The following is a 27752-nucleotide window of genomic DNA, read 5'->3' as shown; positions in this document are numbered from 1 at the left end:
CTCCCATCTTTGCAATGATCGGTCTGGACCTCAAGCTTGTTCGTTCTGGGAAGCAGTGTATAGGCGCGCGACTAGTTTTACCCGTGTGGAGGCTGTCAAAAGTATCTGTAGGGGCTGTAGTGGGGCGGGCTCGGGCGGGGATGTATCATATAAGTCTTTGATCGCCGCCCGCAGTCTGAAATAAGCAAACATTTTCAATGGCGTTTGATGTGCACATAGCAATGGGTCTTTAAACAGGATGAATTCTTTATTAGGGAATATATCCCCCATAGTCCAATACCCCATTTCCCCCAGTACCGTGCACATTTTTTTTGCTTGTGGGACCGATATTTTGGGATGGTTCGTTAAAATGCGTGAACATGCCATGCCCTAGACGTGCACTTGACCGGGTAGATGGCATCATTAGGATAACAGCCAACGGGGTCAGAGATGAATTGTGTCAATCGCTTTGGACTAATGATGTCTGTTTCCACTGCTATATGTGGGGGGTGCCTACAGGGCGAAGGTTAAATTGTAAAGCCGCTTCTGGGTGTTTTTGCCTGATTTTACACGCTAGCGGCTCCAGCGTAAGCGCAAATAGTATCGGGTACAGCGGGCATCCCTGCCTGGTTCCCCGGCTTATTTCAAAGTGCTCCGACGTGAGACCGTTTATGCGCGCTCTAGCTCAAGGCCAGAGTACAACAAGGCAATCCATTTCATGAACGGAGGTGGAAATCCCATTCTGGACAATACCGTAATCATGAACTCCCATTCCACAGAATCGAAAGCCTTCGCTGCATCCAACAGTGCAGCTACCGCTGGCAACTATGGGTTGAGGCTGTGGTATAGAGTGAAGATTGTTCGTATGTTTTGTGCTGTGGACCTAGTGGGGATAAATCCCGCCTGGTCTGGTAGTACTAGAGATCCTAACAATGGCTGTATTCTGTTCGCCAATATTTTGGCCAAGATTTTGACATCGATGTTTATAAGTGAGAGGGGGCGATATGACTCGCATTTTTGGGGGTCTTTCCCTGGTTTAGGGAGAGATATTAACAATGCCTCTCGTAGCGATGGTGGAAGGGCCCCTTCCTCATATGCCTCCTCATACATCTGTGCTAGATGGGGTATTAAAAGGTCTTGGAATTCTTTATAGAATTCACCCGGTAGGCCATCCAGTCCTGGAGCTTTATTATTCGGCAACAAGTTTATGGCTTCTTTAAATTAATCTTCTGTTATATAATGGCCCAGGTATTCCCTGTGTGTATCTGACAGCCAAGCCAGTCCTATATCATCTAGGTATTCATGTATATATTGTGTGGAGTTCGATGTCCGCTTAGTGTATAGGGAAGAGTAGTAAGATAAAAAGCTATTTAGTATGGAAGGAGTGTCATATATTGGTGCCCCTTGCGCGTTCATGACTATGCACTACTGCGCCCTGGTTTGATCCTGTGGGAGAGTGTTCTTCCCGGTCTGCCTCCTTCACCGTATGCCCTAGCGGTGTATGTTTTAGACAGGTAATTGAGTTCGGTGTCTGCATATTCATGGTATGTATCTATCTTTTTTCTGACCTCCGCCAGTAGGGAAGAGTCTAGGGAGTCCATGTACTCCACTCAAGTCTATGAATGTCCCTCTCCGTCATATCTAGTTGTTGTCGAATGTCTCTGAGGATGCCAGCATGTTTGTCTATGCAATGCCCTCTGATGGTAACCTTAAATGCTTCCCATAGGGTCCTAGTACTGTCTACCGATCCAGTGTTTGTGTGAAAAAAATCTACTATGGCCTGCCGTAATTCGCTTCCAAATACCTGATCTGTCAGGGTCAAGGGTTGCAGGCGCCATGTGAACTGTTTGGGAGTGTGTGTGGGAACAGCTAGTTCCATACGCACTGGAGAGTGGTCCGACAATGTTTTGGGCAGATGTGCTATGGCCGTTACCCATGTACTATTCTCCCTTGTGGTCAGCCAATAATTCAGCCTCGACCACGTATTATGTGTCAATGAGGTGCATGTCCCCTCTCTACGTCACGGGTTGCGCTTTCTCCATACATCCTCTAAGGCCCAATCTGCCATTCCCGCCTTCAAGGACCCAGCCGCCTTCCTGCCATACCTATCAGTGCCCAATGAACTATCAAGTGCAGGGTCTAAGCACGTATTAAAGTCTCCACCCCGCACAACAGCAGTAGGCTGAAGGTCTCTTAATTTAGCAAATATGTCGTCATAAAACGTGGGGTCATCTGTATTGGGCCCATATACCATCTCAATCGTGAGATCCGCACCTGCAAAGGAGCCACCCAATATATCTACCCTGGTCGTCCGTGATCACTTTAGCAAGTACAAAGGGGACGTTACGTCTAATCAGCAGCATTACTCCCCATGCATAGTTTGAAAAGGAAGATGCTACGATGTACTGCGCCCACTTATAGCCTATTCTACTTTCTCGCTGTGGTGTAAGGTGAGTTTCCTGAAGACAGGCCACATCTATTTTATGTCTGTCTAGGTAGGCTTGTACCTTTCGTATTTTCCGTGGATCCTGCAGTCCTCTAATATTCCAAGTCATGAGGGTTAGCGTTCGTACCTGTTGTGTGTCAGTCCACATGTGTTATATTGCAGAACTATCCATAGACATAGTCATGCTTAAACCGTAGTAGTGGAGAGCAAGAACGCGGGTCACATGTACTCCTGCAGCCGCCTGGTGCTTTTCTGTTAACCTGTCCCCCTGCCCCCCCTCCCACTTCGTCAGTCCTGTGACAACGAAGACAAACCTTTTAGAATGAACCAACTCCCCAACTCCCTCCCCCCATACATAGAATATGCAACATCCCCAACAAATGAAACCAGTGTGGTGCACACAGGTGGGCGGGAACTGCCTAGTTCCATCCCCTCGCTGTATTGTGCGAAGGGGGGGGCCTCTGACAGATATGATTCGCACAACGAGTGTCACCATATGGCTTAGTGCCCACATATGGAATCAGCCCCTACGTAGCATGTGTTTATTCTCCAGGTAGTCTATGGTGCGTGATACAATGTCTTATATTCGCCATAGTCGCGTTATGTGATAGTTATCTGCTTTCCCCGTCGTCGTTCTGGATACCTTGGCGTACTCATCTTGGAATGTAGGATGGCCAGGGGGGCACAGAGTCACAGGAAGCTATAAATCAGTTCAAATGTCTGCCGTCTGTGCATCTGTGCCATAACAAAGTTCAATCACTGCGTGATATGGATAGTGTTCAAATAGGTCGCCGCTATAGCATACTGGACGAGGATGCATCATTCCACGTCTGACATATTCTCCTGCTCCGCCTGTCGCTCCCGGGGCGATCTTCTGCATTCCCCTTTCGGCTTCCTCGTCTGCAAGTATTTCAAAGCCTCTTTAGGTTCATTAAAGATGTTTGTGGCCCCTTCGTCTGTAATCCTAAGCCTAGCCGGATATAGCATAGCATATGGGATTTGCAGGCCTCTCAACTTCTGCTTGGCCGGTCCGTATTTTTTACGTGCTTCCGGTACTGTTTGTGTGAAGTACGGGTACAGCGCAATGTCCATGCCCTCATGTCTTAGTGTCCCCAGTTCACATGCTTTACGTAATGCCGCATCTCTATCTCTGTAATTTAGCACTTTTGCAATGATGGGCCTCGGTCTGGTGCCTACTGGAGGTTTGGGCACGAGAGATCTGTGGGCCCTCTCAATGATGAAGACCTCCGAAAAAGTGTCTCTGCCCAGCAACGTAATTAGTAGTTGCTCTACGTATTTTTCCATTGGTCCAGTGTTTGTGGTTTCCGCAATGCCCATTAGGTGGAGGTTACTCCTTGGTGACCTGGATTCCAAATCTTCGGCTTTGGCCGAGAGTGCTGCTAGTTGTTTCTCCATCCCACTTTGCTTCGCCGTGACTTGGTTGTTAATGCCCTCTACATCTGATATTCTGCGTTCAGCCATATCAATCCGCTCCGTGTGTCTATCCAACCTTTCTGACATACTGTCCACTCTGTGCGTTAGAAAGCCTGTTTTCCAGTCTATGTTCGTTAACGTTGTCTGTATCGTCAGAAACATTGCCTGAATGTTATCTGCCGGCATCCCGCTGGTAGCAGTCGTCACACGTGGGGGCGCTCGCTGTTCTTCCCCAGATTGTTCACCTCCCTTCCTAGCTTGGTCAAAATTAAGTTTTGTCTGGTTCCTGTCGGGCTTGCCCATCGCGTTGGCTGGTGCACTCTCCGTCCCTCACCTCTCGGACCCTATTTCAAGGACTGCAATCCGCAAGGCAGCGCATGCAGCTGTACAGTTGGCTGGTCTGGTACAAACCACAATGGCCCACAGCAAAAGAAACATTTGCCGGGTTCTACCCCCGCGATGCCCTCAGCTGTTGACCCCCACAGCTGTTGACCCCCACTATCCCATGCTGCGGCGAGATGCGGGCTCTCCACGCACTTTTTAGCCCGACTTACTTGCAGGGTAGTATATTGAAGGTGATGGGCTGATGTGTCAGTCTCAGTAGGTGCCACAGCTGGCCTCCACGTTACCCCCTCTAGCTCGGTAGTCGCCCCTTAGGGACCTTGCCAGGACCTCCAAAATCTGTGCCAGCCGTGCCGGTGACTATGGCGTCCACGTGTCCAATTAGGAGCAGGTGTCCTGTCTCTGTGAGAGTTACCCTGTATAGGCGGGTCTGAACTTAATTGCCGTCAAAGCTGCTCTCCCAGGATCGTGTTAGGGAGCAAGCTGGACCCCCACTCCGGTTGGGCGTCCCCACCTGTTCTCTTCTGTGCTCCCTCCGCTCCCAGCAGTGTCTGCGCTTCGGGCCTTCACTCCTCCAGGCCCCGACTCAGCCTACAGCAATGTAGGTTGGGGTCGGGGGGGGGGGTCTGCTCCTACTTGCCCCCGCAGCAGATCCGCCCCCGTACTTGCCTCTGTAGAACAGCGCAGTGCCTCCGGTCTCCTCCCGAGCCCTCCCGGAAGGCTCCGGCGATATTTCTCTGCACCCTCGGGAGCGCGGCCCGCCTCGGCCTGGATTGCGTGCTGCGTGTCTCGGCTAGCTCACGCACTGTGGGCCGGTGCTCCTCTGTTCCGATTCTTTGTAGGCCGCACGCGCCGGGTCCGACACAATTTCGGCTCTACTGGCACAATCTTCCAGATTCCTGCGGCGGATGAAGGGGTGAAGTGTCTGGCTCAAGTGTATCGCCTTAGGTATGGAATACCCATGTCATTTGTGCAGGATTGGGGTGAAATATTAGGCCTCCCGGAGGAGTTCACTTAAAGTGCGGCCATCTCTGTTCCAGGCTCAGCCCTTTTAGCATTAGCTGAAGACATTGCTATGCAGTAGAAGAAACATGAAAGTTATAACCTATATCAAGTTCTCTTATTTCTTGGTCAGTTACTAGTTGGCAATTTACATTCTTGGCATTTTGTTTGGTTGGTATACACGAGGAACAGTTAGAAGTACAAAGGGAGAAAATAATGGCTATTATCAAAAACAGAATTGTCAATATTTTCCAACCCCAAGCAGAAAGTAAATCCCAAAACCACCCAGTCCAATTCCAGGTTTCAGGTTCCAGGGCTCTGTTGTATTTCAGTGGCTATCTTATTCAGTTTTGGAAATAGCCAACAGCACATGTTTGAAGCAATGTCTAAATAAAAACATTATCTTGATAGACCTTCTAGTGTTCTTTATGAGGGCTAGAGTACCAAAGATATGTTCGGGGGGCGGAGTAGTATTTATCAAAGTGTGCACAAAATATTTTTCTTGCAGAAAAAAGAGTATTCCAAAAAGGAATTTTAAAACAAATACAATAATTGTTTAAAGAACAATGTTTGTTTTGGGGCACCAGGAGGACCAAATGGGGCCATGGGGATTAAGACTAAGAGCCGCAAAGTGCTTCTTCTCCTCAAAAATGGGATGACCAAAGGGGTACATTACTAGCAAAAAAAGTACTTGGGACATTGAAGCTACTGCACAACCAGCCAGAGGGGAGTCTTCTCCCTGTGTTAGTCTGAGCCTCACAGGCAGCCTCTTGTTGTTCATCAAGTGTTCACTTCCCGCACGGTGGAGCTGCACAACTTGCAACCCAGAAAAACAATCAATGCCCAGGCTAAGGAAAAAGTCTTTCAGGATAGGGCAATCACCCTCCAGGGCAAATACCCTCAATGATCCTGTTCAGGGTCTCAGGCAATGCATCAGTATTCTCCACTCTAATCTAACATGCACCAGTGGCACAGCACCTGTACCTCAAACTCAAGTCCTTCCCTAACTCCTGTGTTGCTCCGCTGGCGCACTGCTCTTTTGTCGGGCCGCAGATTGTACCCTGTGTGCCCATGCACCTTCTTATCAACAAACAAAGGTGCAGACTTGCATTCACTTGGGGACAGGAACTCAGAGGCCTAATGCACAGAACCTGGTGTATCCGAAGCAACCCTTGTTTCAGAGGGGGTCCCCTCAGGAAAAACCTCCTTGCTCTTGTTATCGGTCTGTGCCTCTCTCAGCTTGGCATCAAGAAACAGGAACAAAAGCGAAGGATCAGCTCTCCGTCCTGATTTGTGACTCCGTCTTTAACCCAAGAATTATCCGACAGTGGTAGGGATACAAGTTTCTTCCAGTCTTCCACCTTCACCTTGGCTCCAAATTAGATTTGCACCTGGTTTCTTGGTTGGATCTGATGTCCTGACCCCTCTGGCAATGGTTGTAGGGCAGCAGATATCTTTAGTGAACAGAACAGAAATCTTTAGACAAAACATACAAATAATTAATCAAAATAGGATATTCCATTTCAGAAACACTCCAATATTCTTCTTCTGGAGAACCTAAAAAAAAGGAATTTCAAAACAACTATTCTTTTTAACAAACTTGTACTTAATAAGTCATAGAAATCACATTACAGCTTCTACTTTGTAAACCTTCAGTATTGTGCAAAACTGCGGACACCTCTAAAATTATTTTCCTTGCATAAGAACAACCATGTTTTGCTCTTACAACCGGGCTCTCATATTATAGGTATAGTGGGTAACTCTGAAACTGTGAATGTAGCAGAGATCCATATTACATGAATAACTGATGAATTAAACATACCTTAATAGGTACATGGATTTTCCAGCAGAACCTGTTTGTGGCAGACAAGAAAACAAGCAAAAGAACATTTTGTTCTTAAAAATGTGTGCTAAGGGCATATGGGCATCTTTCCTAGCTTTGTGAACCACATGCATCATACTTTTCACGAGGGGCGTGGCTTGGGCGCCGATGGCGATGGTCGCCTGAGAGCTCGGCCCCGGGACTGAGCCCGGAATTATCCTGTAAATCGGAGGCTACGGGGCACCCCAGACCCCGCATTCCGCTGAGCGGACCGACAGAGACCTGCCGGGGCCCCTGGTGGGGCTTGGACGAGGGTTGATCCGGAGTAACACCGAAGTTTGCGGAGTGCGACCCAACATGGCGCCCGGACTTCTTTGTCCCCCTGGTCGGACCCACTGACTCGGAGGAGCGTCGCGAGCAGCGACCTGCGCCCGGCTTTGCCATCCCAGGCGGCTCTGTGCACAAGGTATCAATTGGATCGGACTTTTTACAACGAGCCTGCGCTCGGTTGAGTGACTGGGCGGATGCCCACGTTATAGGGGACCCCGGGAGCGGACGCCCTGTGATCCAGGCGGTGGCCCAACTCTCGACACCGCACCTAGCTACGTTTTCCTGGCCAGTCCACTTCCATGGGAGGCGCAACACTTTGGCGCCACAAATCGTCCGGTGGAGTTGGTGACCCTCACCCCGGGTCTCTAGCGGCTGAGCGGGCCTGCCCGACTCGGCGGCGGTTGTCTCCGCCCCCTCATCGGTGCCCTCGGACGCCGTGGCGGTGGCGTGAGCCGAAGCGGAGAAGTCTCCACAGGCCCTGGAGAAGGAGGTCTCCCATACTCAATTTGAAGACCAGTAACCGGGAGGGTCGTGGTCGACATCCGCACCCGGAGACGCCTACTCCGGGACCTTCACGGAGTGCCCCCGGTAACATGGGGAAACCTAGAGGAGCCAAGGGGACTACCCCGACTGCCTCGGACTCGGAAGCCCAGGACAAAGAGGAACATGGGGACCCAAAGAGTTCTGGTGGCGCACCGATGCAACAACAGTTCGACCGCATCCTGGAGGCGATAGCGACCACGAGATCGGCCCTCCAACAGGACATTGCCCAGGTGGCGACGAGCCTAGGCCTCCTCAGAGCGGACCACGGCAAACTTTCGGACCGGGTCAAGGAAGTGGAGAGCTCGGTGAAAACCTTGGAGCCGGCGCAGCGGACCTTGGCTGCAACGATGAAGGATGCCTTATCCCGAATTGCGTCCCTGGAGCGGAGGGCGGAGGATGCGGAAGGCCGCAACAGAAGGAACAACATCCGTGTAGTGGGCCTCCCAGAAAAGATCGAGGAGGGCGACATGGTGACATACTTGGAGACCTGGCTCCGTGACACGGTGGCCCCGGAGGGGCTATCCTCCTTCTACACTCTGGAGCGTGCCCACCGAGTCCCGGCGCGGCCACCGCAACAGGGACGCGCCCCGAGACCGGTGGTGGCACGGTTATTGCACTTTCGGGACAGGGACTTAATCCTTAATGCCGCCAGACATAATGGTCCATTCAAAGTGGCGAACAGTCAGGTGAACATCTTCCCGGATTACACCTATGAGACTCAACGCAAGCGGTTCTCCTTCCTGGCGGTCAAGCGCGAGCTCAGGAGCGAGGGCATCCAGTACTCGCTCCTCTATCCTGCGAGGCTCCGCATCATTGTCGATGACAAAACTCAGTTCTTCGACACCCCGGAGGATGTCTGTGCCTGGCTCGAGCTTTACAGGACAGGGAAAGATGGCTTTGGCTCCTCGTTCCAACAGGCAGATGAGCCGGAACAGAGACGGCGATCCAGGAGGATCAGGAATCGCCGCGGCCGTACGGGAGGGCCCTCAACTGCAGAGACATCGTCGGAGCGGAGGGGAGTGTTGGAAGTACTGTCGGAGTTGTCTGGTGCACGGGACGAAGCCTTTGTGGAGGAAGACAACCCGGGGGATGAGGAGGCACCATCGGAATCGGAGGACTCAGTGACTGATAGTGCCCATACACCGGTGATCACACCGAAATCGGTGGAGGACCTGTTGGATGGTCAAGGGTAACGGGGTGTGCTGCCTTATTTTGGGTGGGGGCCCGGCAGGGGGGGAGGCGGTTGCCGTCCACTGATGCTGACAAAGAGGGAGGGAGGGGTGGGGTGCCCCTGTTTCTGCCCCGAGGAGTTTTTGGTACTGTTTAGGGCTTGTTTTAGTCCTAGTGGCTTGAGCGTCGAGGGCCCACTGCCTCCGCCCGGCCCGCACCTGGCCCTTAAGGCCTTCCTACGGTGGCGACCGTAGGATTAGTAGGGGATATTGGGTTGATGGAGGGCGAGGTTTGGATGGGATCTGGATGGTGGAGTTTGGGTCCTGTTCTGGGGCGGGTGGGTGGGAGTTCGGTTTGTTCTTGGGTTGTGTGGTTTTGGTTGGGGAAAATGGCCGCCATCAGTACTGGGGTGTATGATGTCTTTTCTTTGTGGGAGCCCGGACGGGGAGACTGTGCGAGAACAATATGGGACAATGGCTGATGTTTCTAACTTGAAATGTGTTACTTGGAACGTAAGGGGGCTTCATACTATGTCCAGGCGCCACAAAGTCCACGCTTATTTAGTGCGTAGGGGAGTGCAAATGGCGCTGCTGCAGGAAACTCATCTGACCAAGGCGGAAGGGGCGGCGCTACAGCGTAGATGGCGGGGGCAGGTCTTTTCCACGTCGTACTCCGCGTATGCCAGAGGGGCGCTAATATGGATCAGAGCAGGGGTCCCCTTCCAAGTCACGAGAACAGTGATAGATCCGGAGGGGCGTTACGTGGCCATCTCGGGCACCCTAGGAGGGAGGGACTTGAACGTTTGCTGTGTGTACGCTCCTAATGTGGACCAGACTGCCTTCCTTTCCAGGTTATCGGGCTCGTTGGCCCACTTTTTCTCCGGGCCCCTTCTGCTTGGGGGAGACTTCAACTCCGTAGTGGACGTGGATATTGACCGCTCCCATCCACCACTTCCCGATTCTCCAGTTCGTCGCACGGCTAAGGGGCGTCAGGATTGGCAGACCCGATGGGGTTTGACGGACATCTGGAGGGCGCACCACCCAGCGTCTAGGCATTATTCATACTTCTCGAGCCTTCATGAGTTGCATGTCCGACTGGATGGCTTTCTTGGGTCGCCCGTACTGGTTTCGGCAGCGGTTCGATCTGAGTACTTGTCCAGAACCATTTCAGACCATAACCCACTCCTGCTGGACCTTCGCTGGTTCCCCGGGGCGCCGGCGGTGCCCACCTGGAAGCTGCGACCCGAGATTCTTGAGGACAGTGTTTTCAGAGCGGACCTGGGGGACAAGGTAGTGGAATATTTTGCGTCCAACGGCGGCACCGCGAGTACACGAGCGTTAGAATGGGACGCTTTCAAGGTAGTGGTGAGGGGTTACTGTATTTCTAAGAAAGTGGGCATGAGGCGCGTTATCCTGGCTGACTTAGATGCAGCGGACCAGCAACTCCGCGAGCTTGAAATTCGCCGCCCTGGGCACCCAGAATTGCAGGTACGAACGGCAGAGGCGAGGGAAAAGGTAGCGGCAGAGGTCGAACGGCTTCGCTGTTTTGATTATAAAGCCTATACGGTCCGATCCATCGCAGAGGGGGACAGATCGAGCGCGTTGCTGGCGTGGTTGGCCAACCCTACGCGCCAGTCCCAATTGACGACAAGTATGCGTGAGGCAGACGGCACCGAGGTACACACTCAACCGGAGATTCTTAGCTGCTTCCGGCATTATTATGAACGTTTGTACCGCAGTCGCTCCGCACGAGACCCTGCCCGGCTCGATAATTATCTACGTCCGCTGGAGCTCCGCACAGTGGAGCAAGAAGTGGCGAAGACCCTGGGGTCCGACATTGAACTGGGGGAGATCCGCGGGGCCATTAAACGGATGGCGAGAAACAAGACCCCGGGCCTGGATGGCCTACCCGTGGAGTTTTATGCAGCTTACGCTGATCTCCTAGCCCCTCGATTGTTGGTGGTCTACAGGGAGGCGAAGAGGCTGGGGCGACTCCCGAGCTCGATGTGTGAGGCGTTGGTGGTTCCTCTCCTCAAACCGGGTCGAGACTCGTCCGACCCGGGGTCTTACCGTCCCCTATCGATGTTGACGGTGGACTATAAAATACTGAGCAGCGTCTTGGCCTCGAGGCTGCTGGGACACATGAGTTCCCTAGTACATGAAGACCAAGCGGGTTTCATCCCACGGCGAAACACGACTATGAATATTCGCAGGTTGTTCCGTTTGCTAGGGGAACCTTTTGTGGATGCCCCGTCCCCGGTCGTCTTGTCGGTGGACCTAGAGAAGGCTTTTGATAGCCTGGAGTGGGACTACCTCTGCACGGTGCTGCGGAGATTCGGCCTCGGGGAGGGCTTTGTTAGGTGGACCGCGGTTCTCTATGCCTCTGCATCCGCCAGGGTCCGGGCGGGTCCACTGATTTCCTCACAGTATCCGGTAGAACGAGGCACGCGGCAAGGGTGTTCATTGTCCCCACTTCTCTTTGCGCTAGCGGTGGAGCCACTCGCGCTGCACCTTCGATCGGGAGCCCACTATACGGGCTTGTGGACGCCTGCGGGCCAGCATTATGTTTCGCTGTACGCGGACGACCTGTTGCTCTTCCTAGAGGACCCGCTCGACGCTTTACGTGGAGCGGCGGTGGCGCTCACAGAGTTTGGGGAGGTTTCGGGCCTCCGAGTGAATTGGTCCAAGACCTGTCTCTTTCCGGTGCGCAGAGGTGCTCCCGCCCCCACCCTAAATAGGGAGATTAGATGGGAACCCGACTGCTTTAAGTATCTTGGGGTGTTCGTCTACCACGACCAACCCGACCTCCTGGATGGGAACGTTGCCCGCAGCATTCGAGCACTTCGAGGCTGCATGGACTTTTGGGCCACGCTGCCGCTTTCGGTGGCGGGACGGATCGCCCTGCTTAAAATGGTGGCGATTCCCCGGCTACTATATTACTTTCGGACTCTACCGATCTGGGTCCCACCGGCCACGTTTCGACTGTTACGCTCTATGGTGGTCGGATTCCTCTGGGGGTCGGGCCGCCGGCGGGTAGCCCTCAAAACCCTGATGAGGCCGAAAGACGAGGGGGGGCTCGCGGTGCCGGACTTTGAAAAGTATTACCTGGCGGCGCAGCTCCAGACCTTCACCCAGGAGATCGCCAGGGAATTCCGGGGCCCGGAAGACAGGAGGGGGACGGGCATGGCCAGGCATGTTCTCTCCTTTATAGTGCTGCAACAACGTTTGGCCCTGCGGGATTTGTCGATGGAGGAGCGGACTGTCCGCCTGTGTTGGAATCGGGCTCACGCCCGAGGCCAACTGAGAACACCTTATGCGCCTGAAATACCGTTGGGGATGCTGACGGCCCTCCCCCATGGAGGGGATTGGTCACGTCTGGCGGCCTGGGAGGATGCCGGCTTACAGCTGGTTGGAGATCTGTACGAGGATGGAGCGCTCTTATCCTTCCAGGATCTTATTGACCGCTTCGAGATCCCCCGTGGTGATTTTCTGCTGCACTCGGCCATTGTCCGAGCAATCCAGGCACACTGGAAGAGCGGGCAGGAGGAACCCCCCTTATCTCAGGTGTGCCAGTATGTGATGATGTCTGCGGGCACGGTGAAGGCGGTCACTTGCCTTTACGGCAGGTTGATTAGCGAAGGGTTGGCTCCTCTTACCACTCTGAGAAACCGCTGGGAGGAGGACATTGGCAGGGAGATCCCGGAGACGACCTGGGACCAGTTGGTGAGACGAGCCTGGAAGGGCACACGTAACGCCCGTTTCCAGCTGGTCCACTATTACGTTCTCCATAGAGCGTACCTGACCCCAGTGAAAATTAGGCGATATTTTGCCACGAATTCGGCGGAATGCCCTAGGTGCCCAGCTCAGGAGGCGGACCTCCTTCATATGTTATGGGCCTGTCCGGGATTGTCATCTTATTGGCAGGAAGTAGAGAAGACCCTGGAGGAGGTGACGGGGAGGTCCTTATCATTTGATGCGGCGGTGGGGCTCCTACACTGGCTCCCCCATACCCCCAGGAATAAAATTTCTAGTAAATTTATCGACCTAGGGCTCCTCCTTGCTAAACGAGAGGTGACCAGGAACTGGAAGGCACGAGTTGGTCCGACAGGCAACAGATGGCACAGTGAGCTTTTGAAGTGGGCGGCGGGGGAGAGCGCGCTGAGATATCAACTAGCTTGGAGGCAGCGTAATGAGAAGGTGCAGGAGGCCGCGTTGGAGTGGGAAATGTTGGTGCAGGCCCTCAGGGATTATTGTGCCCCCAGCGACTCTGAAGGTGAAGAAGCGACTCGCCCCGAGTCCCGGTAAACGTTTGCACCGTTAGTCCTATTGCTTTCCCCGTGGGTCCCATGGCAGATCCTGTAGCGGTAGCTCCCAGGCGCTGGTGGCGGGGTTGGGTGGGGTTTCTTTTGGTTAGTAGTATTTTGAGGGTGGGGGGTTTCTCTTGGGTTTATAGCCTTGTTTGGAAAAGCAGATGACGGACAGTGGATCATCCGGACCAGCTCAAGCATCCTGCTGAGCCCCCATTGCATTTCGCCGCCCGACCCCAGGGTTGTGGGCCGGATGGCTGTGTACGAAACTTACGGTGGGGGGCCAGAGGGTTTTACTGTGTTGATATTGCTTATGATACAATGCTGGTCGATATTGTAACGATTTACTAATTCCTGCAATAAAAATATATTTAAAAAAAAAAAAAAAAATCATACTTTTCACGATCTGGGCCATGTAATATCATATTTAGGGGAGAAACCTATTCACCAGCTCTAGCAAGAGCTGTCAGCTTGATTATATGGACTAACTAATGAGGGACTCATAATGCTTCTGCAACTTATGTAGCGCTGTAATAACATCAACAATAATGTTAGTGCCACTTGGAAAACCCCCCAACATATAGTTCCTCTTAAATAAGGGAACATCAGTCTAGTCTACCCATCCTTACATCCTTATCTAATTCCAATTTCATCAGTTTACAGACAGGATGGGCTGTAACATGGCATATTTATTTATTCATTTAGTTAATTCTAACAATTTGTTCAAACAGTATTACTTAATAGACTATTAGATATACACTGGTGAGGTGCTTTGTCTCTTTTTATTCAAGAACATATTCACAGCATCCTGTGAAATTAATGACAAAAGCGAGCCCAACCAATTGTCTCATGGCCGTTCCTGGATAGCTTATACAGGCCAGAGGAAGAGAGAGAGAGAGAGCACACAACAACAAACGAAAAACAAAAGTAATATAGTATGTTACTTAATTTTGCTTACCATTAATTTTCCCAGGAGCTACCCCCCTTCGACAGTAGGTAAGCTAAGCAGGTGACCGCCTATCGACAATATTTACCCCTTTTTGGCAGTTGGACATGGACAGACTTGTAGGAGGTAGATAGGGGAATCCATACCGAGGAGACCATGCCCAATACTATTAGACTGTACCACTTTGTAAATTTTGGTGTATAAACACATTTAGCTAATTAGAAAACATGAATCCAATGACCAACTACCAATTCCTTTAGCTATTGTTCTGTCTAACATGATGACGCATGAATGCAAACTTAATTTCATTGCCTCCTTATCTAGTCCTGGCACAGCAACCTTAAGTTGAAAAACATTCGGTATGCATGGCAGAGCTGGTAGGAGCTGCACATGGCCCACAGACGCTACTGCCCCTCCTTCTCTCTTATGACTTCATAGAACCTGCCTGGTTTTTTGCCAAAAATAATAAGCAAAGCTTCCCCTCTTTCTCTACGCTCTCACCCCTCCTTCGGAATGTCTTCCAAGGTCAGTGTGCCAGAGCAAGCCTGTCAGAAAGAAACCCTCCTGTGTGGGTATTTTGCTTTCAGTCGTGCTAGTTCGCTAAATACAGAACTTGGCCTCTGACCCTTAAACCTGTTGTCCCTCATCTGAGCAAAGTTATTCCTATGTGGCCATTACAATTCAAAGGAACTCTTCCAGAAGAATGCCTAAAGGCATCCCTGCTCCGTGCCTCTGTGCTGATATTTTAAAGGTAGGATGTAACTTTTACTCTTTATTTTTTTTATTCTTGTGCACTGTGCGTTCTAGCACCTAACGAACTATCTCAATATTTTAGTTTTCAGAACGCCATAATGTGCTCAGAACTATTTTGCATTAAGGCGTGTGATGTAATTCACATGTCTCTAGAACTACTCTTTTTGTATAATACTTCATTGTATTTGAGACTGTAGGCATTAGGCCAAAGTAGAAATCATATTTTAAGTTTGTCACTAAGATAAGTAATATTGTCATTGCTAGAGAAACTAACTCGCCTTTTTAATTTTGATGCACAATATATTTAACCATTTAAACATTGAAATCTTAATGCACAATTTGCACAGGGTAATTTTCTACAGTGCTAAATATTACTGACTTTTCACAGTGATGTTATTACTAAAAATCATGATAATGCAAAAACGATTTTAGTGCAATAACTTTTAATAAAGTGCTTCATGTAGTCATTTTTTTATAATGATCACTAACCCTTTCCTTGTTCCTACATATGAAAAGCAAGCCTCATTCCTTTTCTTTTGTCTTTACGTGCATTTATTTATAACACTTACAAAACTTATTTTGAAACTAAGCATAGCAGCTTTACTAAAACATAGAATAGTTTGTTTCACTTTTTAGAAAGCCGTTATTATTTACCATCAGATCCACAGAGGTGCTTCTTAGGAAAGCAACACAAAGAAAGTCCTTACTTTTATCCTTTCTCTTTTATCCACAATAATGAAGCTGTATTTCCAACTTTCAAAATTAGTAGTCTTTAATGCACCTGCTTTTATGCCATTTTGTAGTAACTTAAAACCTAGTTGCCACAGTGTTTATTTGTAGCTTATGCCTGGGTAAGGCCTATCTTATTTATTTAGTTGTGTTTTACGACTGACAGGTGTTAGCTTCTACACTTTTTCAGGAGAGAAGGCCTTGTGCTATCAGACTGATAAATCTTGTCTGCTATTTAATGGCACATGGCCCCTTATGATGCTGTCTGTTTCCAATATGACAGCAATGTGCTCTATTCTAATGTCCTCACAGAAACCCCAAAAAGTTGATAAACCACTGATTACCTCCCTCTGCTCTAACAGACAGCTTCCTTCAGACAGACAGCTTGAGCAGCTGTTAAAAGCTCTCTTTCTGCAACAACGGCTGAAGCCCTAGTGTTCTCCTAGTTGGGGTGGTTAGTGGGAGGGCGACAGACCTTTACCGCCCAAAAGTCCTGTGCTCTCTTGGTTACAAGTATGGGATGGACGGGAGGGGAAGGTGGGGAGGGGGTGGCGGGGGTTTGGGAAGTTCGAACAGTTTGCGGGGGGGACTTTGGGGGGAGGTGGGAGGGAAACAGTTGGTTGATCACAGTCATGTCCATTGTTGCAACATTCTACGCTCAAACACCAGGGATCACCCACACTACCTTGTTAATACCCCAGAATGGCAAGTGCATTAGCTACACAACCTGTTGACCAATCCAGACTCAGCGTCCTGACCTGGAATGTAAATGGTCTTGGTAACAAGGTTAAGAGAGGACTAGTAAATGCATACATTAAAAGAATAGGACCAGATGTAATTTTCCTACAAAAAACACACCTTAAGGGATCTAATTGCTCCTTCATAACCAGGGGACGTTATAAAGTGCTGGCCCACGCGGGATACACCACGGATTCCAGAGGAGTAGCCATTATTCTAAAGACCACTTCCCCATTCTGCATCACACGCACATGGGCGAATCCACAGGGGACATGCGTGGGGGTTCAGGGGTCATGGTGTAGACGCACATACACGCTAATATCAGTATACGCACCCCCGAAACTACAGGCCAATGCACTCAAGACACTGGCAAACATACTTCTCGAAACGGCTGACACCATTCAATTGGTGGGCGGAGACTTCAATGACGTTATGGATAGGAAGATGGACCGCTCGGGGACACCACCCACTAAAGATACCCAGACCCCACTCGCCCAGATGATTACCGCTATCGGCCTTACTGATGTCTGGAGGTGGTTGCACCCGGGTCAACTCTCATACTCCTTTTACTCAGCCTCACATAAGGTATTCTCACGGCTGGACTACATCTTTATGTCCAGACAGGATTTGACCATGGACACTACTGCAGACTACAGGGCGAGAGGCATCTCAGACCACTCGCCACTGCTGATCAAAGTGGGTCAGAGAAGTGGAACGACAGGGGCTACCTGCCGACTAGACGCTTGGGAACTTAAAAATCCAACGGTCCTTAAGGGGGTGCGGGCAGATGTGCGAGTATACTTGGCCGAAAACGAGGGGTCGGTTGACTCAGGGGTAATCCTCTGGGAAGCCTTGAAACTGGTCATGAGAGGCAGGATAATGAGTAGACTAGGAGAGGAAAGGAAAAAACTCCAGGGAGAGGTTGAATGGGCCATATTAGACCTAGAGAGAGAGCACCTGACTACAAAATCCCCCACTACCCTACGGAAATTGATAGGTACACAGCGCCACTAAAGAGAGCTAGTGACAGAAGAGGCTAAGACTCAGAACTTGGCCACCCTCCATCGCCTATACGACGTGGGGGACAAATCTGGCAGGCTCCTGGCGTGGCTCAGTAGGAAGGAACGGGCAGCGCGATGGATAGAACACGTCAAAGATGCAGACGGCAGACTCGCCTGCACAGATACACTCATCGCTGAGACTTTCGCTACCCACTATGAGCGATTTTACACCGCCAGAGACTTCGGCTCCTGCGATGATGCTCTTCGGTATATGAGCCAGACTGAGATTCCCTTTTTAGACCCTGAAACCGTTAAGGCCCTTGAGGCCGACATCACGATTGACGATGTCTCTTAGGGCTATTACTAGGCTGAGATCTGGGAAGACTCCGGGACCCAATGGTTTCCCGACAGAATCTTTCAAGTGCACGGCGGACATCCTGGCTCCACACTTGAGAAATCTTTTCCTAGGAGCGTATCAGGAGGGGAGACTCCCCAATGACCTTTCCATGACTACCATCATCCCAATCTACAAAGAGGGCAAACCTCAAAGGACTGCGCGTCCTACAGACCTATATCCCTTCTGAATACCGAGGTGAAACTCCTTGCAACTGTCTTGGCACTCAAACTACGATCGGTGATACCGGATCTGATACACTTGGATCCGACCGGCTTCCTACCTGACAGGGCCACTAAATTTAACCTTAGGCACACACACAACTGGCTACAAGAGGTAAGGGACAGAGAATCACCACACTGGTTCCTCTCCCTCGATGCAGAGAAAGCCTTTCATGCGGTTCATTGGCCGTTTTTAGAGGGGGTACTGGGGAAATTTGGATTTGGCCCCAAATTTCAGGCCTGGGTTTGACTCCTCTACACTGCGCCACGAGCCAGAGTACGGGTGAATGGAAGTCTAGCTCGGGAATTCCAGATCCAGGGAGGAACCCGACAGGGCTGCCCTCTGTCGCCCCTTCTATTCACACTCACCATTGAGATCCTGGCGGCCCGGGTTCGACAGAACCCGACAATCAGCGGATTTAGAATAACAAACACAAATATTGCCCAGGAGAAGTTGTCCCTCTATGCGGATGATGTCCTCCTATACATCACTAACCCGGCGACAACCATCCCGGAGCTCTTCCGGGAGCTGGAAACTTATGGTAAACACTCTGGTTATACAATTACCTGGCATAAATCAATCCTATACGACCCTGGAGGCGGTAACCATTGGACGACGTTGCCCCAACAATTAATAACTACTACAGAGGGTTTTCAATACCTACGGATTTACATCACCCTTGATAAGAAACTCTCGCTTCAGAGAAATATAGAAAGGGTCTCGTTGAACTCAGCCGCGGACATGGAGAGATGGAAACGCCTGCCACTCACACTCTTAGGGCGAGCGGCCATGTATAAAATGATCGTTCTTCCCAAATACTTGTACGCCTTACAAAATGAATATTATTCCCTCCCGGACACACTACTACGTAAGATCCATTCGGATCTCCGAACCTTCCTCTGGCTAGGAAAACAACCTAGGACAGCGTTAACCACGCTTCAAAGACACCAATATAGCGGAGGAATCTCACTCCTGAATCTGGAAGCCTACTATTGGGCGGAACACATGACCCCAATTAATGAATGGTTACATATGCCGGCAGACCATCTCACGTCCGCATTGGAAAGACATACCTTATCCACTCACAACTTACTGCACTACCTGTATGGAGGCCCCGCACATCGCACACTGCTTCCGGCAACCCTTATAACACTACGTGTCTGGAATAAGGCCATGAAACGCACAGGCTGGGACAGGACTCCCACCCGACAGACACCACTCTGGCACGGTGTGTGGCTACATGAGTTACACAAACTAAAAGGTTTCAAGCGATGGGATGACATCGGTATCTCCACCATCGGTGATGTGATAGCTAAGGGGGATTTGAAATCCTTTCAGGCTATGAGAGCCGAATTCGGACTTCAACATTCACAGTTTTTTAAGTATACCCAGTTCCGCCACGCTTGGAAGGCACAACATATACACCTGTCGGGGATAACAGAATATGCACCATTGGAGGGGAGGCTTCTACAAGAACGGATGCAGGGGAAATCAGTCTCACTCACTTACAAAACATTAACCAATAACATGCTATGGGACCTGGCGAAGCTTAGAAGTACTTGGGAGAGTGAGGTAGGAACACTTGATGACTTAGATTGGGACATGATGTTAATGCATCCCCATGAGGTTGCAATTAAGTCCAGATTACGCCTCATTCAATACAATGTGCTGCACAGAACTTATTTTGACAGGGTACGACTCTATAAGATGGGGAAAATAGAGAACGGTAGATGTCTTCGATGCCACAGGGCGGACGGAGATTTTTATCATATTTTATGGTCTTGCACAGTAATTCAAACCTACTGGACTCACATCTTTTTAGAACTACAGGAGATACTGGGAGTACCACTGACACAGGAGCCTAAGCTGGCTTTATTGGGGATGTCCAATGATGTAGATCTGCCATGCCCACTTATAATCTTCCTGGTTCTGGCCTTGGTGGTGGCCAAGAGAGACATTGCGAAACGATGGGGGTCCCCGACTCCTCCTGACCTGGAGGAATGGATGTGAGAAGTTGGCCTGATATATAATGTTCACTATTCTAGTGAGCACTTTGTATTAGTCCAAACAACCCTTATTGATGATTGGTTGTAAGTCAACCTTATAGACCAGCTATCCTAGTAGCATGGATACGAGCAGTCTTCGGGCTAAACTCTAGAGGGCGTGTTAAGCCAGCTGTTATACCATCACATATACCCCTTGAACACCAAGTGAAAGGACACCACACAAGTGTTATGAAAATAAACAGTGTATTTATTTAGATCACAACAGCCGTGTACTCTTTATGGGGACAGGGTACTATGCACACAACAAAACTCTTATGAAAATACTTTAAGTTGCACAATTTACACAAATGCCCGAGGGGCACGAAAAACCATATACTACAAAAGTGGAATGCGAAATTACTAGCAGGTAAGTACTATACTAATAGGCTTTGGAATCGCTAGGACTTGACTACTGAACCTTCAGATTACTAGCAGGAGGCCTAGGGGACTCGGGTGCAGAGTGTGCACTCTCACGCGGGATGCGGGACAAAGTCTATGGTTGCTAGGAATTACAAAGTTAAGAATATCGGACGAATCCGACTAGTTAGGCTGAAAACGAAAAAGGATCTGGACCCTTGGATAGTGAGGCTATGCTGGGGCACCGAAATGCCGAAGTTACCTAGCCCAGGGGCTGCGGCTGCATAGGTCTGAAAAGACGTCGGGAATCCTCGTTGCAGTCTATGGAGTCTGAAAGAAGAAGTTGCTGGCAGGCGACCAGTGAAGATTGTTCGGTGGATCCAAGCCTGGATCGAAGATGGAGGACACCTGTAAGCAGAGGGGACCAAGTTCTGAATCACTAGCCAGTGATTAGATGGGCACCAGGATGGCACCGGATGGAGTCACCTCGACCAGGTGAGTGGGCGACGCTGGGCTCTGCAGTCTCACGGACCAGGAGGTGTTGTCGGCGACCAGGATGGAGGTGCGAGCTGTCCCACGATGGTTGCTGCTGTCGACGTCGCTGGATCCAGGATTGGGGCAACAAGTCTTGGCAAATTCAAGCCCACGCGGTGGACCCAAAATGGCGTCTGGAGTGGACCAGGAGGGTCCGGGGTGCTCCTCTTTTGGAAGGGAGCTAGGGCCAGTCTGGAGCAACCAGACCAGTGGGGTTGATGTCGTCGGTCTAGAGGGCGCCGGGCAAGATGGCCGCACGTATGTGAGGCTCTGCCGGGACCGTAATTAATATGCGCTAAAATCCTGCACATCCTGCTGCTTTGACCCCCCAGCTTGAAGGCGTCATTCACCTGAAGTGCCTGTGACTCGAGAGCGGTGCTCTCCCTTGAGCGAGAGGGTCGACTGACCCGTGATTCCGGAGGTGCCGAGCGCCGCATCCTAGACGGCCGGAGGCGTGTGATCCAGCAGCGTGAACCGCACAGCGGCTTGGAACTTATTGCCTGCTCTTCCTGCCCGGATGACCGGTCTGGTGCCCTGAACTTTGAGCTGCGGAAGGTGGCGGAGCACTGAGGACGGTGGGACGGTGCCTGAAACTCGAGCGGACCGCAGTCCGATCCCGCTGGTGGTGGTGAGTGGGGCGAGGGACTACGCGAGACCGGGGCTGCGGAGGCGGCGCTGGGCCGCACTGGGCCTCGTCGCGCAAGCTTCGGCTGGCTGGGGTGCGGGACGGTGTTGAACCGCTACGGAAGGGTGTTGGGGGAGCGTTGCGGCCCCGCGTGCTTGGAGGGCCATTTACCATTGTGACCCCGCGTGGGAGGTCTGACTTGCTGCTCTGGTCGGTGTCCTTGGCCTGACGCCTTGACCACGCTGCTGCTCCCTGATCTGCTGCTGCTGGTGAGAGGGCCTACTGGGTCCTTGGTCCTGCAGCGCTAGCCCATCTGCTTGGATTTGAAGATCGCCTGGGCCAGAATTGCGGGGGTGCCTGACCGACCCCACGGACTACTACCTCTGGGCTGAGACTGATTTAGAGGTGGCGCCATGGGCAGGCCGGAGCGTAATCAGCCCAAGATCAATTTTGAGGCGAAAAAAACTGTGCAGTCCTCCTCACAATCACCGCCGGACACTGAGAATGCGGGGGCGGCGGGCGGAGGCCCGACCTTGGAGAATACGCTGGTGGCGATGCAAAAAACGTTGCAGTCCATTGAATGCACCATGGAGGCGGTCAATCATAGGCTTGACCATATGGCGACGCAGTTCGACTGGCAGAACGAGAGGATGGGCGAGGTGGAACAGAGGGTATCCGCCACGGAGGATGGGCTGGCCACAGTGACCACTAAGGTATTTAATATGGAGAGGGTGCTGGCGGTGATTCAGGCGAAGAACGAGGAGTTGGAAGGGAGGTCCAGACGCAATAACATTCGCGTCACTGGCCTGCCGGAATCCACGAATGTGGGGCGGATGGAGGACTTCATGGAGCGAATGCTGGTGGACATTTTTGGCTCGGACCAGTTGTCATGGGTCTTCATCGTGGAAAGGGCACACCGCACGCTGGCGAAGAGACCGGTACCTGGGACAAATCCACGCCCAATCATCGCTCGCATACTTAACTACAAGGACCGTGATGTGATACTTCGGCTTGCCAGGGAGAAGGGCTCCATTGAATACCAAGGGAATAAACTGGAGTTCTTCCCCGACTTCACTGTGGCGGTGCAGACAGCGCGAAAGGAGTTCACTACGGTAAAACAACTGCTTCGAGAGGAGAACATTCCATATGCCATGCTGTACCCTGCGCGGCTTCGGATAGGGCCCCCTTCTGACAATAAAATCTTCGCTACCCCTAAGGCTGCTATGGACTATGCGAAAAAACAGAGGAAACGCAAAAGGGACTCAAATGTGCAGCAGGAGGGAGAAGGGGACCTGATGGACGATGTGGAATAGGCATCTGACGCCTTGCAAATAACTCTTGGTTGAAGAGGCTGCTCCTACGAGAGACGTTTTTGCTTGGTACTGTGTGGCTTGTTGCCCTGCTGCGTTGTATACCCTGCCTTACTCTGCGGAACGCAGTTTCAAAGTTTTTTGTAAATTCTCCTGTACTGCAAGGTGTTTCACTTGAGGGGCAGATGGCGATTGCATCACTCCTTGCGTGGGGCAGCTGAGCCCAGAACGATACTTGGGATGTGCACAGACGCGCTCATAGGGCTGGGGTTGTGGAACTGTTGTGTAGCTGCTTGCTTGCCCTTTGATACTGGCGTACTGCTGCACTGTGCTTCATTTGTGGGGCGGATGTCGATTGGTTCCCTACTTACTAGGGGCTCCTACGCCCAGATTGATAAGCGGGTTGTGCACAGTGGCACCTGCACATATGGAGTTGTGTGATTGATATGTAGCTGCTTTTTAGCTCCTAGATATTGGCGTACCGATGGATCTGATGTGCTGGTGTTGGGAGAGTCATTTCCTTTACTGACTACGTCAGGCAGCTGAGATTTGCAATGATCCTTGAGGCTCTGAGGGTTGGGGGGGAGGGGCGGGATGTTCTAATTGCTTGCGCGGTCCACTCTCTCGTCAGATTTCTGGCGGGGGTTGTGCGCCACTGCGTCCCCAAACATGGGAGATCCCCACACACTTATGTATGCATGGTTGGGGTGGCTAGGGGAGGGGGGCAGGGGTCAGCTTTGGCAGGTTGGGGTTGCTGAAGTGGGTGGAGGGAGGATGGGGGGTTTTGGTTTTCCTGGGTGCGGTCGCAGTATTTTCTTGAGTATGATGGGAGGTGTGTGAGGGCTATGCAGGGGTTGGGTGGCTACTGGGCGCTGTTGTGCCTGGGAAGGGTGACTCTACTTACTGGACCTCATGGAAGGCATGGTTGTGTGCGTTATGCTCAATGTGGCCTGATGGGATGGATTTACAGCCTTTGGGACAAATATTTGATCTGGATGGATGGCCGGGGGGGTAAAATTACATGTGTTACTTGGAATGTGAGAGGGTTGAATCGCCCTCAAAAGACTAGGCAAATGTTGGCATTTCTAGACAGACATGGTGCACAAGTTGCTTTCCTTCAAGAGACCCATTTGGGGGGTAGGGCTGCAGAGACTGTGGGTCGTAGATGGGCGGGAATTAGATCGGCATCGAATTACTCCTCTTACGCACGTGGTGTGATGATTCTGATTAAAAAATCTGTCCCGTTTGTTAAACTGCATGAGGATATTGACAAGGAGGGTCGCTATATTATAGTGCATGGCAACTTGTGTGGAACTCCTGTCACGCTTCTTAATGTTTATGGACCAAATGTGGACGACCCTGATTTTTATGTTGCACTATGTAATAAGGTCTACATGTTACCACAGTCGGCTGTGCTTTGCGGGGGGATTTTAATATTGTACTGGATGGGGAGATGGACAGGAAACAAGTCAAGCCCTACGTACGAAAGAAAGCGGCTGCTGAGGTTCATGAGGGAATGGACGGACTTGGACTGGTGGATGTGTGGCGTCTGAGGCACCCGGGTAGGAGAGAAGGTACTTGCTATACGTCAGCTCATGATACGTGGTCGAGATTGGATTACTGGTTGGTGACTCGGGATGTCTGTGGTTGGGTTATGGATGTTGATCATTTGCCGCGCATGCTCTCCGATCATGCGCCGGTCCGCTTGGTGTTGAGGATACCGACGTGCACGCCTGCTCCATTCACTTGGCGCCTGTCGCCGGGAACCTTGACTGATCAGGTGCTGCGCGAGGGGCTCAGAACTCTTATTGAGGAATTTTTCGACAAAAATGTTGGCACGGTTGATAGTGCATGCACGGTGTGGGAGGCCTTTAAGGTGACTACCCGTGGGGCGTGCATTGGTCTTCAATCTGGGGTCCTGACATCGCTAAGAGATTCCATGTCTAGGTTGTAGAGAGACCTGTTGACACTTGAGCGCCAATTGGAGGACTGTCCTGGAGAAGCCTTGTTAGCAGACATTAGGTCGAAAGTCTCTGAGTACAACGAACTAGCTGACCAGGAGGTGAAGTTCTTATCCAAGCATACCAGGGCGCGTTATTATGGTGAAGGGGGCAGACCGGGGAAAGGCCTGGCAGATCGCATACGAGAGCCTTGGGCCAAGCATTGCACGGTGCAGGAAATAGTGGATGGGGTGGAGGTTGTGACAGACACGCCGGGCATTCTGGGCTGCTTTGCGAAATATTATGAAAGTATGTATGAGCATCGGGAGACGGCGACGGAGGAGGAAATAGATCGATATTTTGAGGACATAGCTCTGGTTTGGCTTTCGAGGGGACAGCAGGAATTTCTAATGCACCACATCACGGTGGAGGAGTTTCGGGAGGCGATAGCTGCGCTTCCTAATGGGAAAGCTGCAGGCACAGATGGTTTGCCGTCCGAATTTTATAAAGAGTATGTCAATCTTCTGCTCCCGCACCTGGCGATGGTGCTGGAGGAGGCTGTAGAGCAGGGCCAGTTTCCAACTACAATGAGAGAAGCGCTTCTAGTTGCATTGCCAAAGCCCGGGAAACCTTCTAACCAATGTGACTCGTACCGGCCTCTCTCCCTCATGAACACGGACTTTAAGATCATAGCCAAGGTGCTCGCTACTAGGCTGAAACTGCTTCTCCCGGTAATGGTACTACCTGATCAATCGGGGTTTGTGCCGTTCCGGTCTACCACCCACAATCTCAGGGCTCTTTTTGCTGTATTACATTTGCTCAAACCGGAGTTGGCAGCGGTGGCTGTCATGCTTGACGCCGCGAAGGCCTTCGACTCAGTCGCATGGCGGTATATGATAGCCATTTTGCACCGGATGGGGGTGCCATTCTTTTTCACATCGTTGGTGACTCTTCTCTATACTAACCCTATAGCACGGGTGAGGGTTAACGGACACGTCTCAAACTTGTTCTCGGTACAGAGGGGCACTCGGCAGGGATGCCCTCTCTCACCTTTGCTGTTCGCCATTGTGATGGAGCCCCTGGCCTCTGTTTTAAGGCAACCGTATGCTGACGCGGCTCTAAAGTTCCCCCTTCGCTCGCTGGCTGTGTCCATGTATGCCGATGACATGGTTCTTTATGTGCGCGAGCCTGCTCGCCATCTTGAACCTATCCTTAGAGAGTTCATACGGTTTGGCGCCACTCGGGTCTGACCATCAACTGGGATAAGTCTGTTATGCTACCTCTCACTGATGTTACCCTTCCTTTTCCCTTGGAATTTCCACTAGAATGGGCGGAGGACTCGGTGCGCTACCTTGGGATCTGGATTCATCGAGATAGTCAAGAAGTCATTAGAGCCAACTATGCCGTGGCTATCTCCAAGCTGGAGGATCAGGTGGCTCGATGGACTAAGCTCCCTCTCACCCTCGCCGATCGTGTGTCTTTAATTAAAATGGTTGTGCTACCGAAATTTTTGTATCTTTTTGTTAACATACCACTTCCGCTGACGTCGCACTTCTTTGCCAGGCTGAGATCCTTGCTGACCACGTTAACCTGGGCTGGGAAAAAGCCACAAGTGTCGTGGGATGTGCTGACTAAACCATACACTTTAGGAGGTTACGCTGTGCCGGATATGAAGTTATATTATCTGTGTGCGCAAGCGCATTTTGCTGCATATTGGGTGTCTGCGCCCCCGTATACCCCGCATGTGGCGCTTGAAGCCAGTTCTGTTCTCCCATACCCGCTGAGAGCTATGGTGGGTAACAATCACTCCGTATTCGAAAAGGGCGAGGTGGACACTGTGCGCTCCACGGCTAATGCGTGGCGGGAGCTTGGTAGGAGAGCGGGCAGGTTGCCGTTATACGCCCCAAGCATGCCGCTATTATATCATTCGGACATATCGGTGTCGGGTGAAGTCGGTGGTCTGCAGATCCTTCAGGGAGCTGGACTACACAATATGGGGGATCTCTTCCCAGGGGCCACGTTCCTCTCGTTACAGACTGTGACGGAGCGGTCCACGAATGTGATCATGGCCACTTTCCTTTATGTCAGACTTCGGGCGGCTATACACTCCTTATACCCTACATATCCGGAGGAGCCTTTAGCATTGGGGGCCTTGCAGTTACTCTACACCGCGACTGACAGAGTTAAATTGCTTTCCAGATTATACCGAGCTGCTCAGGAGGACGAAGGAGGGGGTGCTGTACTAGCTAGGGCCAGATGGGATAAATGTCTGCCAGAGCCATTAACAGATGATGAATGGACTGAACGCTGCTCCATGACTGGGGGGGTATGTGGCCAACGGCAATTTTCGCCTCTTACATTTTAAATTTCTACATCAATGGTATTATACACCTACGCAGCTAGCTAGGTATGGGCTACGCGACTCTGCTCAATGTGTCCGGTGCGGAGAAGATGATGCGGATTTCGTGCATTTGGCATGGGGGTGTGCACAAGTGTATGACTTCTGGGTGGCTGTGACTGAGGCACTGACTAAGATGGTGACTACGGAGGTTGAGGTGGATATACGCCTGTGCTTGCTGGGGCTCGCCTCCGGTGTGCCTAGTACGGAACGGAGGTTGATTGTCCTGGCATTACAACTTGCCAAGCGGAGGGTGGCTATGGTGTGGGGTGGAAGGCGGGCGCCTGATGTCCAGTTGTGGCTGAGAGATATGGCCTACTGCAGGGACCAATTGACTTGCTATGCTGAAAATCTGCCGGTGAGGTCGCGTCCGCGCGACATTTGGG

The sequence above is a fragment of the Lissotriton vulgaris genome, chromosome 8, assembly GCF_964263255.1.
Source record: "Lissotriton vulgaris chromosome 8, aLisVul1.2, whole genome shotgun sequence".
In the NCBI taxonomy this organism is placed as follows: Eukaryota; Metazoa; Chordata; class Amphibia; order Caudata; family Salamandridae; genus Lissotriton; species Lissotriton vulgaris.
This window is presented reverse-complemented; position numbering follows the sequence as displayed.